Source organism: Acomys minous, assembly GCF_964271855.1.
Source record: "Acomys minous genome assembly, chromosome: 2".
NCBI classification, from domain to species: Eukaryota; Metazoa; Chordata; class Mammalia; order Rodentia; family Muridae; genus Acomys; species Acomys minous.
Window position 1 is genome coordinate 87964758 of NC_140484.1, and position 19490 is coordinate 87984247.

At 40.3% G+C, this 19490-nt stretch overlaps 1 pseudogene across 1 annotated transcript in view; it reads left to right on the forward strand.

Moving 5' to 3' along the window:
* The window catches only part of LOC311578141 (mas-related G-protein coupled receptor member B1-like), a 29805-nt pseudogene extending 18698 nt beyond the window's left edge, over positions 1-11107 (forward strand). Inside the window, exons 4-6 of the transcript in view lie at positions 4406-4483; positions 8149-8222; positions 10893-11107. The product of the transcript in view is annotated as a mas-related G-protein coupled receptor member B1-like (transcript). The remainder of the gene's footprint in view (positions 1-4405; positions 4484-8148; positions 8223-10892) is intronic.
* Positions 11108-19490: the final 8383 nt, after the last annotated feature.

Consider the following 19490-nt stretch of genomic DNA (forward strand, 5'->3'; position numbering starts at 1 on the left):
CTTAAACCCCTACCCAGATCTAGCCAATGGACAGAACACTCTCCACAGTAGAGTGGAGAGTGGGATATGACTTTCTCACATACTCTGGTGCCTCACCTTTGACCATGTCCCCTGGAGGGGGAGACCTGGTGGCACTTAGAGGAAGGACAGCAGGTTACCAAGAAGAGACTTGATACCCTATGAACATATACAGGGGGAGGTAATCCCCCTCAGGAACAGTCATAGGGGAGGGGAATAAGGGGGAAATGGGAGGGAAGGAAGAATGGGAGGATACAAGGGATGGGATAACCATTGAGATGTAACAAGAATAAATTAATAAAGTAAAAAAAAAAGAGTAGCCTTGGTCATGGTGTCTCTTCGCAGCATTAAAACCCTAAGACAGAAGTTTGTACAAGAGAAACTGCAATGTTGTTGTGACAGGCCTAACCATGCTTTCATTTGGAGGGAAGTGAGTTTTGGGTCTTTGAATCAGTAAAGCAATTAGATGTTTTAAGTGGGGCTTCATGGGCCATCCTACAAGAAATATGGAATACATTAGTGCAGGTGGCGTGATTTGTAGGGGCCTGCATCAAGATGTTTCAGAAGATAAGAATTTTAGTACGGTGCCTGGAGACCATTCTTGTGATATTTTTATGAAGAATGCGGCTGTTTTGTTCCACTTGTCTGAAGAATCTACTTTAGCATAAGGTGAAGAGACTTAGATAAATTGCATTGGCAAAGGAAATCTCAAAACAACCTGGCATTAAACTCTATCCTTTAGTTTACTTTATGAAGAATGTTTTGATCCGGTGTATCAAGCTGAGAAAAGAAAATTACAAAGTGTATAGTTTCAGAATTAAATGGGCACCAGGAAGTGGAATGGAGCAAAATCCTGTGTTTCAGGACTAGGGGTATTCACATTTGCACTGAAAAGTCACACAGCCGCTTTGTGTCCAAAGATGGCCAACAAAATCAAAGAGGAGTTTGAGAACACAGTGCCTTGACCCTACAATGAAGATAACTAAATGCATCTTGCTTTTTGAAATGCACATGCCCCTTTAGGGTCAAGAGAGGAATGTTATAATTTGAGTACGGGATACACTCCATAGGTCTAATGCTTTAAATTCTTCCTCACTCAGCGCTGGAACTACTTGCAGACTGCATGACCTTTAGAAGCTAGAACACACTATAAATGTAAGCCAGTGTGAGAGATGCCTTGTCCCTTCCTCTCATACTCTGTGTCCTGTTGTCCATAGTGTGACCTTCCATCTTCTGCTATGTGCTCTGTTCTTCTATTATATTCTGCTCAGGTGCATGGTACAAAACAAGCATTGCCCAAATCCTCAAAACATAAATATAAGTAAACTGTTCCTCTCTTGTTATTATGATAAATATTTGTATCGTAGTGCTCAATACTAATCAAGCACATTTTTTTTGCTCAGCATATTTGAAGTACCTGGCACTGCAATCAGTTGCAGTTACTGTGATGGATAATCGCTCCACTATACTATTTGTAGGAGACACAGAGGTTCTTTGTGCTCACAGATAAGCTACATGGAAATCAGTACTTTTAAACACATGAATGTTTCTCTTTAAAGGGAGTGAAGTATACCTTTTTAATCTGTCCAAAATGTTGTGAGCAGATATAGTTAATAGCTTGGTGACTTTTGTACTATCTATATGACAGAGACCACATTGGATCCTCCACCAGACACTTATCATGAGGTTATATGATTTTACAGTCAATCTATAGAACCAATCTTTGTTGAAGATGTCACATGTACTGTACAAAGACCTTTGATGTTGTCATATCTTAAGTTTTATTGTGCAGATGGAATTGAGTTAGTTATCACCAGGAACCTACTGGTATCAGACTATCAGAAATTGAATCAGCACTGGCTACTTAGTCACGTTAAACCGAATTTTTTCTTTCCTCCTCTGATTGACCATACTGTTTTTTCAAGTGTTTTCCTTTTAAGATATTTGTGTGTAGTTCATAAAATTTTTGTCTCTTCCTCTTTAAATGTTAGATGTAACTCACTAGTGATCTGTGTGGTTCTCATATTTTTTTGGACTAGACTTTTTCTTAAGGATTCACTACCATTGCTTTTTAAAAATATTTCATTTCATGTATTATTCTATTTCTCTCTCTCTCTCTCTCTCTCTCTCTCTCTCTCTCTCTCTCTCTCTCTCTCTCTCTGTGTGTGTGTGTTTTAGGTCTTTATGGAGGTGAGAAGCATTAGATACTTCTGGAACTGAAGTTGCAGGTGGCTGTGAACTACCTGGTAAGGATTCAGAAACCAAGAGCGGTGTGTGCTTTAACTTCTGAGTCACATCTCCATCCTCACAATTAATTTGTGTCTTCATAAGTATAGTGTCATAAAGGTGATGTGTCTTTCTCTAGGTCTGTCTATTTCTACTTCTCCACCACCTTTGTAGCATCTATATACTCTTAAAACTCTCTAATCCATTGCATTGCAGTGGTATCAGCCCTGAAGTTCTTTCCACCACTTATACAATTTATTTGATCCGTATGTCTCTTTCTCTAAATTAGTCTGGTTGGAATTTTGCAATGTAGTTTCTTCAAGTGGCTATTTGTTTTGCTCACAGTTGTTGTGCTTGAATCGTGTCTGTCTTCTCTTGTTGTTATCATGTATTCCCTTCTAATAACGTTAATTTTGGTTTTCTAACTTATTTTTAATAAATCCTGTGATGTCCATATATTTTGATTATTTATTCATGTATGTTTTGTGATGCAGAGGACATAGCACAGTGTTCCTGTGGAGAAGAGTTGTTTGGCACTCATCTCTGTCCTTCCACTGTGTAAGTCTCCAAAATGAAATTCAGATGGTTAGGCTGGGGAGCACTAGACCTCCACTGATGCAGTTCACTCCCATATTCTACCCATTACAAAATGCAATGAGGCCAATTGATGCCAATGATTGGTGGGGGATGGCATCATTCTTGAGAGTCCAACAAGGTACTACCAGTTTAGCACCACCAAAGAAAAATTTATCTCCCTCTCCAGGAATTATCAACTGCCAAGGGCACTTCTTAACTCCGTGCAGAATTATATTTTATTTTCATTTTTTTGAAAATCTCTACAAACATGAATACTATATTTGCATCATCCCCTCTGCCACAATACTTCTCATGCCCCCAACTTACTCTCAAAATCGAGACTTTTTCTTTATATTCTTACTCTTACATAGTTATACACATAGAGATATATCTATATATGTATGTGTATTTATAAAATCCACTGAGTCTGTTTAGTTCTGTCCCTAGGTACATGTGTTCTAGGCTGACTGCTATGGATTGGGAAACCTGTCAGGAAGCTCATCCCTGCAGAAGACTGTTTCTCCTTCTCTCAGTGCCATTGATTACTTATAGATAGTCATCTAGGGATGAGTTCTTGTGAGATTTCCACATCTACACTGGGAAATCTACTGATGCATGTCTCAAGCTCAAATGGAGACCATTTTGAACATACCGACCCCCTCCACGAGAAGATAGGTATGCGAGTTCTTGGGATCAGTAGGCTTCTGTAGACTTTGGGTGCCAGCATTCACTGAAATTTCCAAACCACTCTACAAAGCCACTAAGGAGCAGGAGAACACCTTAGATTGAACACATGAAATGGATAAAGCCTTTCAGAGACTAAAGAAAGCTTTGCTAGACCCACCACCTCTATCCCTGTCAGACATTTACAAACCTTCCACCTATACACAAAACAAAAAAATGGAGATAGCAAAAGGAGTGTTGAGTCAGACCTTAGGCCCTTGGAAAAGGCCGGTGGCATACTTGTCTAAACAGCCCCAGTGGCAAGGGACATAGGTGCAGCCACTGCCCTACTAGTTAAAGATGTGGACAAGATTACTATGGGACAAGAACTGGTCATAAATACCCCCAATGCCATTGAAGGCATCTTAAAGAATCCCCCGGGTTGATGGCTTTCAAATGTCTGATGAGCTTATTATCAATCTTTGCCATATTACCACCTGAACTTCCTGCCTCATCCCAATATGATGAGAAAGACAAAAAAGGCATAGCCCAATGTCAAGGAGTTTATCGAAAACACAGATGGCTCCTCCCTACCGATAATCAAATCATCCTGCCTATAGACTTTGCCCAGCAACTTATTCACAAGATTCACCAGACTACACACTTGGGTCAAAGAAAAAAATCAAGGAACTATTAAGTGGGGCCAAATATAAGATTTTCCATCCAAGGAAAATAGTTGATAAGATTATCTCTCATTGTCCAGTGTGCACGGCTATTAATGCAGCTGGCCCAAATCAAAGATTGACTAGGACTAAGGTAAGAAGCCAACTCCCAGTGGCCAACTGGGAAGTAGATCACACTGAAATAAAGCCAGGAATGTATGACTTTAAGTATTTCCTAGTCTTTTTAGATATCTTCTCAGGTGGATAGAAGCCTTCCCCGCAAAGAAAGAAACTGCCAATGTAGTAGCTAAGAAGATGCTGGAGGGCATCGTACACAGGTATGGACTGCCTACCCTCATAGGGTCAGGTAACCCAGGAACTTATAAATATATTGGGGATAAATTGGAAACTTCATTGTGCTTATCATCCCCAAAGCTCAGGCCAGGTAGAAAGCATGAATCAGACCCTAAAAGAGGAACTAACCAATAGCCCTTGAAATGGACAGTGACTGGGTGGCCCTCCTTCCATAGGCATTGTATAAGGCTAGAAACACCCCTATACCTTAGGCCTTACTCCCTTTGAAATCCTCTATGAGAGGCCACCTCCTCTTCTTGCCAGTCTTCAGTCAGAGATTCTTGCTGAATTTGATAACCAGATATTTTTTTAGTCTCTTCAAGCACTACAGGGGTCTCAAAAGAAACTCTGGCCTTTTATGAGGGAGATTTATGAGTCTGCCCCACCTCCTAACCCACATTGCTTTGAACCAGGTGACGAGGTTTGGATTCAGAGGCACAACCATAAGACCTTGGAGCCACACTGGAAAGGGCCTCACACCGTGATCCTGACTACCCTCACTGCTGTGAAGGTAGAAAGAATCTGGACCTGGACACACAATTCCCAAATCAAGCCAGTGGGGCAAGCCACCTCCCAGCAGTGGAGGCATCCTAGAGATCAAATCCCAACAGAAGACTAGAGAAGCTGGAAGGCCATGGCTCACCCCACAGACCCTCTGAAGCTTCAGTTATGTTCATACTCTTGCCTTTCCTTGTTCTCCATTCCCTCACCACCATGAACCCTCCTCAACCACTCGACTTCACCTGGGTAGTGACTCACATTGAGAGTGGAGACATCCACTTTCAGAGTTCTCAAATTACTCCAAAGGGTACTTGGTTCCCAGATATTGCATTAAACACAAATGGTATCTTAGCCTGTACAGCATGGGAAAAAAACTGCATGTTCCTTCTATGTTTCCCCAGGGCATAACCTAACTAGGGACAGAAGAAAAGAGTGCAGAGGTCAAGCTGACTATTTTTATGCCTCTTGGGACTGCATTTCCACAGGCCACATTTCCTGGAAGGCACCTGTCACTACAGACCTGATCACTATGTCCCAAAAGCTTGAATCCTTGAGAGGTATACACGCCAGATATGGCTGTAGAAAGGGTGGACTAATCATCATAATCAAATTTATGGAATCTGGTAAGAAAATGAATTGGGACACTGGGAAGACGTGGGGGATAAATGCATACGGTGGATGAACAGGGGACATCAATGGGAAAAAGGGGGATTTTTAATTAGTATCCAACTAATGAGTCAGATGCCAACTCAGAAACAATCCCCAGGGCCTAATAAGGGTTTGTTTAAACCAATCCAAGACCCTTCTATAGACCCTCTCCAAGCAATGCCTGAGCCCACCTTTACACAAGAGTTAACAATTAAGCAATCCAGGACTGTCCCCACCCTTATCCCCAGCCCCAGCTCTAGATTCAGGGGGCCCCTAAGGCTTTTAGAGGCCACCTACAAAGTTTTAAATACCTCCAGGCCAGGCCTTACTGAAGCTCGCTGGCTGTGTCTAGATGTTAAGCCACCCTATTATGAAGGTCTTACAGTAACAGGCAATTATTCAGTAGTGTCAAGGGTTTCAGCCTGTAGATAGCAACAATGTGTGTGTGTGTGTGTGTGTGTGTGTGTGTGTGTGTGTGTGTGTGCGCGTGAGAGAGAGAGAGAGAGAGAGAGAGAGAGAGAGAGAGAGAGAGAGAGAGAGAGAGAGAGATTTACCTTGCTGGAAAAGGTTTCTGCCTAGGAAAATTAGTTCCAACAGATTCTCTCATCTCTGTAATGACACCTAGATGCCTAAAAGTATGGGGTATGCTATCCCACATGAAAATACATGGTGGGCCTGTAACTCTGGGATAACTCCTTGTGTGCACACTGTAACCCTAAATAATACCAATGGCTTCTGTGTTCTTGTCCAACGGGTACCTAAGGTTACCTATCATCCCAGAAATGAAATTTATCCACACCAGAGGGCAATCACTACAAGGGTAAAAAGAAAGCCAATTATGGCCATTCTCTTGTCATCCCTTATAGGGACTGGGGCAGTAGGAGCCTTAGGGACAGGAGCTGTGGCCCTTGTACTACAAGACAAAAGTTATTAATATTTAAGGACAGCCATAGATTCAGACATAGAACAGGTGGAAAAATCCATGACTCATCTACAAGAATCACTCTCTTCTTTGGCTGAAATAGACCTACAGAATAGAAGAGGCCTAGACCTCCTGTTCTTACAACAAGGAGGTTTATGTGTAGCCCTAGGAGAGGAATGCTGTTTCTACATTGACCACTCCAGCATAGTAAAAGAATCTATGGCTCTGGTTAGAAAAAGATTACAAGAACAATCCCAAAGCTGGTTTGAATTTATGTTTAACCTGTCCCCCTGGCTTACTACATTTTCTCTGCCCTCACTGGACCTATTATCCTATTATTGCTTGCTCTCACTTGTGGCCCATGTATTATTAACACTTTAATAAGATTAATCAAAGAACGCATTTCTATGGTCCTAAAACAACAATATCAAGCTATAGATGCATCTTAACGATTTGAGATGGGACATATCTCAAGGGGGAATAAGGGGACCTCCCCTAAGGATCCCAGGGACCCCAAAATCCCCAGTTTACTTAACTAGGGCAACTCCATAACAGGCTTCAGGTTTTTACTCTGCCTAACTATGCCAAGGTCCTAACAATTCCTAGAGAAACCACAAGTTACAGACAGCTCATGGGCAACTAATCAGTTTATAGAGCAAGATGACTAAATACCATGCTTTTATTACTTCATAGCCTTGATAAGGAACACGGCTGTCCCCATCCAATCAAATTAAAGGCCAACTCCTGAGTAAGAGCCAAAACTTCAGTGACTCCAAAGTCCCCAATAACCAAACAAACAGCCAGTCCAGAATCCCCTCGTACACTCTGACTCAATTCTGTCATCACAAAACCCTCCAACTGTCTATAAATTGAGCCTGTGTGCTCATTTTGGAGTTGCCATCTAGAAAGAGGCAATCCTATCCGTATCATGCTAGACTAAAACACTCTGTTTTTTTTTCATTCTGCCTTGGAGTCTTTCTTCAGTAGACCACCCAAACCCTAACACTCCACTAGCCATGATAGCTTTCTTTTGGAATAGCAGAAGTCGAGATGCTGGAGCAGAAAGAATTCCATGAGTGCCTGATAGTATGAGCTACAGAAAAGCCTAGGCTGTGCGAGAAAAGAAGCATCCGAGAGAGAGAGAGAGAGAGAGAGAGAGAGAGAGAGAGAGAGAGAGAGAGAGAGAGAGAGAGAGAATAGAGGAAGAAGAAGAAGAAGAAGAAGAAGAAGAAGAAGAAGAAGAAGAAGAAGAAGAAACCTTAGACTGTATTTAGAGTGTAAACCCATGAATCCTTTGTGTAAAGTCTAGGTCTGGGATGCAGACTAAAGCATAGAAAACAAATTATATGAATTAGAACATTGGTTTTCCTTGATGTACAAGAGGATATGAACATACAAAATAAGGAAGTATTGAAAATGTACATGACAAAAAAGGAACACATACACACTGAACTTTAGTGCCAAGTGTCAGGAATAGATGGCAATTAAATAATGATAACGTTAAAGGATGCAGGGAGCATATACCACTTTACTTGCAAAATCTTTCAAAATTCAATGTTTCTATGCTCACATCTAAAGATGGAGGGCCATGGACAAATGTGTTCCTCGTTATGAGAACAAACAACTGCCAATCAAGCTGCACACTTTTCCTGGTATGAAAGATTAAGCACTTTTTTCTTCTCTGTTGCTATATTACAAACAAAACAAAAAGTGATGAATCTGGCAAAGGGTTGAGTAGGGATGAATGAGGAAGTTTAAAGGGATGAGATGGAGGTGAGAGAAGGGAGAGTAATCAGAGTACATAGAATACAGAAATCAAATTATCAAATAAAATTAATCAATGAATAAAAATGGTTGTATGCCTGGGGCAGCACAACAACACCTACGTCCACAGCCCTTGGGTTCAGATGAATACTACTTCATTGCTGTCGATAAAGCTCCACACTCCATGTGCTTTCCTTGGGCTGGAGATGGTTTTAACACCCTGAGTAACTTTCCTTAGACAAGTATATTCCTGATAAGCTATACTTAAGTATGTACTTCGCAGTCACTCATTTTTGGCCATCTGTTTCCTACTGAGACAGAAATACAATGGAATGGGAATGTTCTATTTCAGGAAACACAGGTGACCAAGAAACTGACACAACTGTGCTTTCATAGAGGGTACTTATACTCATATGCCTTCAAAGGCAAGGAAAGTGGCAGGATTCTCACAATAGCAGAATATTTGGATAGTTGCGATGAGAACAGAATGGATAGAAATTACAAGTGACCAGTGACCTGATTCACAAGAGTCTAAACTTTCAGTGTAAAGTCTGTCTGCCCACATGGCTAAGACTCTTACCTCTCCTGTGTGTTCAGGAATATCCTTAGGTTCCACACCTCAAGGTGTAGTTACATGGCCATGGAATAAGAAAAAATTATTGGGAATAGGGGGTGTCAAAAGCCTCTTGGGTAGATAACATTAATTTATTCAAAAATTCAAAAATTATTTGAATAATCCTCAAATATAATTTATATGTGATATATAAACCTATATGTATATACAAATTAAAATGATAATTTGTGAAAAATTAAATAATTTAGTATATTTTATTACTGTCTCAATAGAGAGATGTATACATGTGATAGAGCAACAGACAAAGGAAAAGTGCTTAATGTCCTCAAAGGCTTTCCTACTTTCTACTTTCAAATCTGAATTGGAGACTGAGCCACGTTAGTATAGGGGTCTGATTCTCTTCAAACTTGTTTACTATGCCTTGACATTCCCTTCATGACTGTTATTCATGATGTCCATAGTTTTCCATTTGATAGCTTGACCCCACTGTGCCATTATTGAGAGCTGCTATTGGTCATGCTACTTTCTGTCTTCCAAGTTCCCATAAAGAACCAGCCTTAGTGGAGAGTGGGGTATGACTTTCACATGAACTCTGGTGCCTCACATTTGACCATGTCCCCTGGAGGGGGAGACCTGGTGGCACTCAGAGGAAGAATAGCAGGTTACCAAGAAGAGACTTGATACCCTATGAACATATACAGGGGGAGGAAGTCCCCCTCAGGAAGTCATAGGGGAGGGGAATAAGGGGAAAATGGGAGGGAAGGAAGAATGGGAGGATACAAGGGATGGGATAACCATTGAGATGTAACAAGAATAAATTAATAAAAAAATTTTTTTAATTACAATGGTGAAATTAAAAAAAAAGAAACAATGAAAGTTGGGTTCAGAGCTCTATTTATTTCTGACACAGCATGAGACACTAAGTGTATGCACTAGAGCCAGGAATTACTCACATAGGATATGGGTTGTATATAGCCTAAATAAATCCATGTGGGATTTAAATTAAAGCTCCAGAAATACTGGTTATGATAAATTACTTTATAAACTGTATAATCATGTATGTTCTCCTTATGAACCAGATCAGTCATTCAAGCATAGCTGGAGTTGCAGATAATCAGAGAGAACATTGCATGTGCTCATTTATTGTTGTTGTTCCAGGAACACTGGTGTAGATTTTTATGCAAGGATATAAGCATCTCAACTTGGCAAGTTAACATTATAGCACTGAATGGAAGCTACTACATCAATACTAGACTTTGTGGCAACAAGGACCCAGCCAAGATTTTGCTTTTCCCCCACCAATTCTCTGGATTGAAATGACACTAAATGTCACAGTGCTGTGACTCCTGGGCTTCCAGTTGCACAGAAACACCTTCCTTTTTTTTTACATCCTCTAGTTGTCTGTGGCCGATTTTCTCTTCATGTGCTTTCAGTTTGTGTTTCACCTTCTTGCTGTTATTTACACCCTCTACATCATTTCCATCCATATCCCCCTTTTAAATGTTGTGCCAGCATTTGCTTGTCTTTCTGGCCTGAGCATTATCAGCATCATTAGTGTTGAATGCTACCTGTCTGTCATGTGGCTCATCTTCTATCACTACCAATGTCCAGGACAGACATTAGCTGTCACCTGCATCTAGTTTTTGCTCTGACTCTGTTGTTTGTTGTCTTGAAAAGGAAAGTATGTTGTTTAGTGCATAATAGTTCTGACTTCTTTTGGTGTTGGGCATTTTATTCCATCAGTACTGGCATGGTCAGTTGTTTTACTTTTGGCTCTCTCTGTGTTTAGCGTCATTCTCCTTGCCAGATCTTCTATGTGGATCACACAGGATTCCTGTGACCAGAATGTATGTGACCATTGCACTCACAATGTTGGTCTTCCTAATCTTTGTTCTTCCATTTGGGATCTACTGTATCCTTGAACAATGGGTTGGGCATTTTTACTATGCTAAAATTTGTGATTTTTGCCATGAGACATGATTCCTATTCTGTGTTAACAACTGTGCCAACCCCATCATTTTCTTTCTAGTTGCATCTGTTAGGCACCGCAATTTTCGGTGGAAAAGTCTGAACCTACTTCTGCAGAGAGCCATGCAGGACACAGCTAAGGAGGAAGAAGTGGAGACAGCAGTCCTTCAGGAAATCCTAAAGACATGGAAACAATTTAGTGCAGCAGCTGAGAGTTTTTTGATCAGATAGAAAGGATTCTGATAGAGATTTTTTTCTTATTCATGTGAGCTATTTTTCACAACCTTGTTCAGTTTGTTGCCCAATATTCAACCAGGCAAAAAAAAAAAGCCTAAAATTTTTTGTGAAAGTATAGTGATACAGAACTTGTTATACAAAAACTGACTGCAGAATTTCTGGAGCTGTTACTCAGTTCTTCACTGCCTTCTTCTGATGGCAGTCCTCAAAAGGATTCTGTACTCAAAGACTACTACCATTGACAAATCCCTCTTTCATCAATTGGGTAAAGAAAATGCAGGAGAGGATTGCTTTTCTTTAGGGTTATATCTTGCATTAAATTTTTTTAAAAAACCCTTTTCTCAATGTTCTGGATGTTCACACCTTTAATCTCAGCACTTAGGAGCCAGAGCCCAATGGATTGCTGTAAGTTTGAGGCCTTCTTTGTCTACAGAGTGAAAATCAGGACAGCCAATGCTGTACAAAGAAACCCTGTCTGGAAAAACAAAAATAAAGCAGCGACAACAACAAAACCCACAAGACTGAGGAATTAAGTAGATACACTTTATTATCCTAGTACTTGCTAATTTCCACAGGTTGTAAAGAGTATATGTAATGAGCATATTTCTGAATGTATATATAGCTTAGCAAACAAATATTCATTCTTAAGAGAGGGTCTTTATATTTCTATTCACCCAGTAGAGTCCTCACATTCAAATTCACTGTGTCTTTCCCTTTTAGCATTGAAGAGTTCTGTTGTTTAATGAGATGCATCAACATCCCTGTGTACATGAAGTGTAGAGAGACCACCATGTGTGCTTCTCTTCACAATGCCTTGCACGGTCAAGTCTTCTCTCTTTCCCCTTCTGACTTTGACACGAGTCCCTTTCTCTCCGACTGCCTAATCCTTTATGATAAATTTCTAGTGAGTCCTCTAGAATAGGTTTCTTTGAAATAAATCCTGGCTCAAGCTACATTACTCTCCAGTGGCCACAGCATTGATTATTTGAATTATCCATATTTTAGTAACATTTTTCTATTAAACAATGCTTCAGTTTTAAAGCTGCAGAGAGTGACATTTTCAGTTGAAGCACGATTAAGAGAGCACAATATACACAGACCAAAAGAAACAGGTCAATAAATTGTCTTCAGTGAGTGTGGCTGTAGCACTCAGAAGCAATCAACTCATGGAAGTATCTTTATCTCTCTTCATTTTCCTTCCTTTTAGTCATGACTCTTTCCCTGAGAGACTTTTACTGTCCATATTTCTGTTCTATACTTTTAGAGTGCAAATTGAAAAAGTGTAGTGGGAAGATTGGTATACATGAGGCAAAATGATTGATGTAGTTGGACAAACTAACCTATACATTATCTAACATAAATACTGATTTTTCTTCTTGTGACAAAATTTCATATTTAAAAGAAGTCTTAGGTTAAATCACTGTTATTTCAAGATATAGCATAATGTCTATTACTATAATGGTGCAAATGGGAATGGTCCCCATAGGCTCATGGATTTTAATTCTTTGTCCACATTTGGTCGAACTGTTTGGAAGTGATAAGGAGGTGAATGCTCATTGCAGGAGATGTGACATTGGATATGCACTTGAGGTTTCAAAGGCAAGTATTGTTTCCATCCTTCGTGTGTGTGTGTGTGTGTGTGTGTGTGTGTGTGTGTGTGTGTGTCTGTTTTGTACTTATGCATATCAGATTTATGGAATTAGCTACTGCTACAATGCTATGTCTGCCTGTTTTCCGGGCTACTGCCATGTTCTCTGCCTTGATGGTCATGCACCCTAAGCCAATGGAAACAAGGGCCCCCAAGTTATTTTTTAGAACTTTCTCTGACCAATGTAAGTAGAAATGTAACCAAAACATAAGCTGGTACCAAAATCAGGGATATTCCTGGAGCAAGCCTGACTATGCTTCACTTTGGGGGTCATGTGGAATACTTTGGGACATTGGAATAGGAAAGCAGTGGGATTCTAAAGGTGGCCTTTAGTGGAAGCTTGAAAGACAGTCATACAACAAACAACAAGGACTATAAAGATCAACTCAAGAAGTTTCAAGGTGGCACAATGTTTGCAGCTGAGTTACAGACCATTTCTTTGCCATGCCAGCCAGCAGAATTGACCAGTAACTAGTTATGGTGCATGAGGATTGAAAAATAAAAAAGGTATATGAAAATATAGAAAAGATATAGCAAAAGAGATAAGGAAAAAAGTATTTGTGAGGACTAACAGTAAATACTAATGCCTGAGTATATTTTTCTCAGATTTTTAAATACAGTATTCATCCATGAGAATCTAAAGATTCTTGAAACAGAAACAAATGCTACCAATTAATTTAGTTATCTATATGCTTACACTTCTTTCATCTCAAGGCCAAAGAAGTACATCAAGCTCCACATCTTAATCTGGAATTAATAATAAACTTTCTTATCTAACACAAGTATATTGCCAAGTCTTCAAGACTGTGAGAAAGTCTGTAAGCCAAGGTCTTAAGTTCTTGGCCTGATTCTGTTAAGCACTAAAAATATGCTTCCCAACAATTCTTATGATATTTTGGCAAATAATGTGACTATATTTTGCCCTTGTCCTAAGAATGTGCCTGGGGGTATGGTGGGGCCATTAATCACAGCTCTCAGGAGGCAGAGGCATGTGGATCGCAGTGAGTTCAAGGCCAGCCTGGTCTACAAAGAGAGTCCAGGACAGCCTTGGGTACACAGATAAAACCTGTCTCAAAAAACAAACAAACACACACACACATAAAGAGGGCTGGAGAGATGGCTCAGCAGTTAAGAGCACTGTCTGCTCTTCCAGAGGTCCTGAGTTCAATTCCCAGCAACCACATGGTGGCTCATAACCATCTATAATGTGATCTGGTGCCCTCTTCTGGTGTGCAGGTGTACATGCAGGCAGACTGTATAAATAATTAATAAATCTTAAAAAAAAAGAATGTGCCTGAAACTAAATTGAAAACTTTTGGATAAATTTTGTTTGAGGAGGGGATTAGGTCAACCACTAAGAAGAGCAAGCAGTGAAAATTTGAGGTGAAAAAAAAATATACATTAGGAATCTGGTGTTCTGCTCTGAGATATTAGTAATTGAAAGAAAGGCCCAATGTGTAATGGAATAAAAGGAGTGTTGCTCCAGGACAAGATCCTACCCAGTTAAACTTCCACTTGCAAAACAGAAATGCCTAAAGATAGCTAAAACAATGGAAAACTTATTCAATAATTGAAAGCTACAAATCAAACCATATGCAAATATAGTTGCAGGAGGAGGTGAGATCCCATACTAAGCTGGCAGTAGAACTTAGCAACATCAATCATGTGGTTCTGGCCTCCAGATAAGAAGGATGCAGCAGCAAAAGATTTATAGAATTTTCCTCCAATGTTAAGGAAAGGCACTGAAGCCAAGTATGTGGTCCCTTCATGGAGGCCCACAGAGGTCATTGCATGAACCTGTGAAAATGAAGCCTAGCTTATCACTGGACACACAAGATGCTGGCGATGCCAGAATTGTGTTATACCTGCCAAGAAGAGATGCGTAGAGGATATGGAACCATCCCAACTAAGTGAAATGTGTTGCAGTTACAAATCTGAATAGGCAGAAGCTTCTCAGCCTTTTGACCCCAAGACATGGAGCTACAGTATTTGTAGTTTGCCACTGTGGAATTTGCTTTAGGTTTGGCCAAGTATTCCCTAATTATTCCCCATTTCTCTCTTTAGGAATGGTACTGAATAGCCTGTACCACTGCATGATGGAAACATGAACTTGGTTTGTAATTTGAAAAGGGGTTACAATTACAAGACTGTCTTGAGTTCTAGGACAGGCTTTGGACAATTAAACAGCGTCGAGACTGTCATAGCCTCTGGGTACTGCACTGAATGCATTGTCCATTATGATTTGGCTACAAGCCCATGGGGGGGCAGTACATGAACTGTGCTGGTTTGAATGAGCATTTTCTAAGTAGGCTCATGCATTTGATTGGTCAGTCCAAAATTGATGGGCAATTTTGGGAAAGATCATGAGATGTGGCTTTGTTGGGTAAAACACATCACTTAAGGTGAGCTTTTCAAGATTTAGAAACCTTTCTCATTCCCTGTTGTTGTGGCTCCCCAGCTTCTTTCTTGGGGAGCCCATGTAAGCTGTCAGACACTGCTCCAGTGCCATGCTTGCCTTCCACCATGCTAGCTCCCATGATGCTCATAGACCTTACCCTTTAAAACTGTAAGTTCTCAAATTAAAGGTCAACCAAGAATTTTTATAAGTTGCCCTATTCATGGTATCTCATCTCGTCAATACAAAATGAACTAAGACAGTAATTTTATGTTATCTTACATGATTGTTACTCAGTATCACTGACCTAAGCTCTTTGTTTTCTGTCTTTTACTCATGAAAAGACTTGCCAACCCTCATCATATTGTTGTTCTGTGTATACTGACTCTGTAAAATACATTCCACTTTAAAATGAGATTATGCGTTTGTTTCCTTCTATTGATCTTTTAAAATTGTATAATATACATTAAATCACCCACACTGCAGCAAATGGCCAGGTCTCCTTGCTCTTTACAGTTGAGTCATCATGTTCTGTACATGACTGTCAGTTTCATGACCAATTCCTTCCTTGTCTGAGTTACACCCCTACCTTGACTATTGGAATAATTATTCAATAAACATGGAAAATATGCATTTATAGAATGATATATATCTGTCCATCATTTAATTTTAAGCTGAAATGGCTTCATTTTAAAAAATAGGAATCTGATATCATTTTAGTTCTTTTTAATTATTTTATATTTCTTTCATTTTTGTGGGTATTATATGAAACCATTGTTAGAGTTCTGCTCAGTATTCCTACTTGTGATGTCATTGCTTACCTGCCATGGGTAAACCCTCCATGTGGTTCCTCTCTCTCTCTCCCTCCCTCTCTTTTTCTCCCTCCCCCCACCCACCCCCCCTCTCTCTCTCTCACTCTCTCTCCTTGTCACTCTTTCTGTCTCTGTATTTCTGTCTCTCTCTGCCTTTTTCTGTCTCTCTGTCTCTCTCTTGCATACTCTTTCCTCCTTTCCTTCTCTCCATGCTCACTTAATAAACTCCTCTATAACATCTTCTGCTTGGTATCTGATATCTTTTTTATCTTATTGTCTTATTATCTTATATTTTATATTAATCATAAAATTTGTGGCCCGTATAGGGAACTACTGTTATGATTGGGGAATCTCTATTTTTATAATAAATTTACACACTTTAGATGCCATATTCAGCAGATCTCTGACAAGTTTGAGGGTTGGCATATTTGAGTTAATTGATCTCTGTACCTCCTTATCTGCTTTAAATTATAGTTTGTAAACATAAAATAGAATATTATGATCTCATTCTATGTTTGACCATGAAAATATAATTAATCACTTTGTTTTTTTAGCATGATTAAAACACATTTTTGAACATGTTAAAGGAATTGATCATTTATAAGCACTTAACAATTAAAGCTAGGAGTTTTGGCTTTATCCTGGTTAACTGGAGCATTAAAACCCATAAGCACAGCCCAAAAAGAGCAGAACAGTTTTGTATGATCAATAAGATCACATTTAGAATTCTAGGCTAAACATATTTTAAGGCAGTGATTTAAATATTAACATTGTAAACAAATGAATGTTAATACAGAATAAATTGCAGAATAATTCAAAAACTATATCAAACCTATTAGCCAGGAATGGTTGGATCCAGGTTATCTGGTGACAGGAGGAACAACATTTATTTACTTGTCTAGGAATTAGAAAAAAAAACATAAGAAAAAACACAAAACTTTATGGATCAGGATAGATACACACCCAATAAACTGTCATATGATTTTTTATTATTGAGGGCAGAAAAGAAATAAGAGACTATTTTTATTTTTACTTTAAAGGAAGGCAAGTTAACACAGCTTTCAGTCACAATTCACCATGTGGAGAAGGGTAACTCTGCCCCTGGCTTTCCCTGGTCCACCTTTGGGCAGTAGGAGCCAGGCATGTGCCTGTCTTATGTACCTTTGGTGGGCCTTTGGTGGTAAAGGAGGAGGGACCAGGACAGTGGCAGGAAGCAGGCATCTGTAAAGTGTTTGCCATTAAGATGGCAGCTAGCAACTTGGTTTACTCAAAAGCTCTATCTACCTCCTCCATCCTGAACCAACATGTTGTAGCTGCCAGTGCAGGGGCATGGTTGCACAGCTGGCTTCACAGTGGCTCTGTTGCCAGGGGAACATGGTTGTAGCTGTGGCTGTGGGCTCTCTACCGACCCTGTTCCATCCTGTTCTGGGCGCTTAGCTCTGTGCAGACCTTGGGGTTCTAAAAACCCCAAGATCCTCAGGCTAGCATTCCAGAAAGGCAGCCGTGTGATGGTGGGGCTGCATTAGATCTCCATTGGTGCCACAAGAGTCTCTATCTAGGGGGGTTGAAGGAGCAGCTGGCAGAGCTCAGCTAGGCCAATGTTACCCCCCTAGAAGGACCCAAAATTGGTCATAGTGTGTGATGGGCATTTGCTCGCCAAAAACAGATCCAACAGGGACAACGGTGATGTTGGGACATTGGGATGGCAGCCAGGTTACTCCAGCCAGTGGCCGTCTATTGGTTCAGTCAAGGTTCACCAGGAACAACTTCTTTGAGGGAGGGGTTCAGCCATGTGCCAGAGTGAATTACCTGCACTCCAGGTCCCAGGAGAAAGCAAAGCAGAAGAAATTGTCTCAGCTTAGAATCTCGGGTCTGAAGGCAGAGTGGTGATGAGGTAAGACCAGAATGAAAGGAGATTTTAGAATGAAATTTGGAATAATGGAGTTCAGTATAAAGGATTCCAGACTTAAGTTAGTCATGGAAGAACCTTTTTTATACAGAGCCACCAATTTTAAGATTAAAAAAAATGAGGCAATGAGATGATAAGGTAACAAGATAAGATAAAGTAATAAAGTACCTGGTGCTAGGTAGTCTCTGCCTATGGTGCCATGCTGCCACAGGGGACAATTGGGATACTGTCTATTTACCGGGGTATGACTAACTATTCATCTCTGCCATTTTTATTAATACATAGATTCCTTTAGGTGACAATTTATACTTCTCAGGGCTCTGACCACATTGATGGTTAAACTGATGTTAGCTTGCTAGCTAGAAAACAAGCATGATCTGCTTAGCCCAAAGCAATCTGTCAACTCACTAGCTAGTTAAGACTACTAGATACTAGATCTCTTATTTAAAAAGACAAATATGCTTGTCTTATTCACAGGCCTCAGGTTAATGATAAACAGGCTTCAGATACCTTCCCAGTCCTCTTCAAATGCAGGAGATCGAACTTTTAACTGTCAGGTTTTGGGACTCCCCTATCCCTAACTACCTGATTGCCACCTGTTTGCACATAACAGCAGCTGAATTCTCTCTTCCTAGCAGCATAATGCTTCCCTTTGTCTGAGAGACTGTCAACACCTCTCTGGTTCACTGGGAGCAGAGGTTTCCAACCCTGGTCTGCATGACTGTGGCTGGTCCTTCTCACTAAACTACAACTAGGACCTTCTCCTCCCCTCTCCCTAACTTCCCAATTACCACCTTTCAGCACTAAACACCTGCTGACAACCCTGGTGTACATGACTGTGGCTGTTTCTTCTCACTAACCTACAACTAGGACTTTTTTTTTACTGGGTGAAACAACCGACACAACTCTTCTACTGCCTCTGCTGCCACCACCAAAAACTTCCTATTACTAAGTGGGCTCTGTCCCTGAGCCAGATCATCCACAGTTGAGCTGCACTTTTGGTCACTGCTAAATACTGATGAGTCGCTGGAACCCTGTCCCATGGGTTACTATCCATTTTTGGGACACACTAACAGATAATTGGCTCCACTGTCCCATGAAAAACAGTCCATCTGCCTCTTCTCCAGGCTCCTCTGGAATGTCTTCTGAGAACTTCAAATCCTTACACCAGCATTAAGGGCTTCTAAGCTTACATGCCTCTGCAACCAATCTTGGACAGATACAGAACTAAACTGTTTTAATTATTGCCAGCAATCACGTAAAATGGAAGGAAGCTCCCTATATCTGGACCTTTTCATTGCTCTCCCATGTTCAAGCCTCTTCTAAGGTAAAATGGAAGCAAATATCCCATGTTTGAAACTTTTCTTTTCTCTCCCCAAATTTTTAAGCATCGTCAGAATTGTCTCTTTCGTTGTTTTCAAGCCTTTTCTCTTTGCTCTCCCAAGAGTTTCAAATGTACACCTCAAGGGTATTTTTCCCTAATCTACTAACTTTGTCTTCTGCCCGCATATATGTTCCAGTATCCTTTCAGACTTCCTACATCTGGGACATCATCAAAGCAGCTACCCACAAGTGCTCCTGTCCAACTTTGTATATCATGCCACCTGGACCTA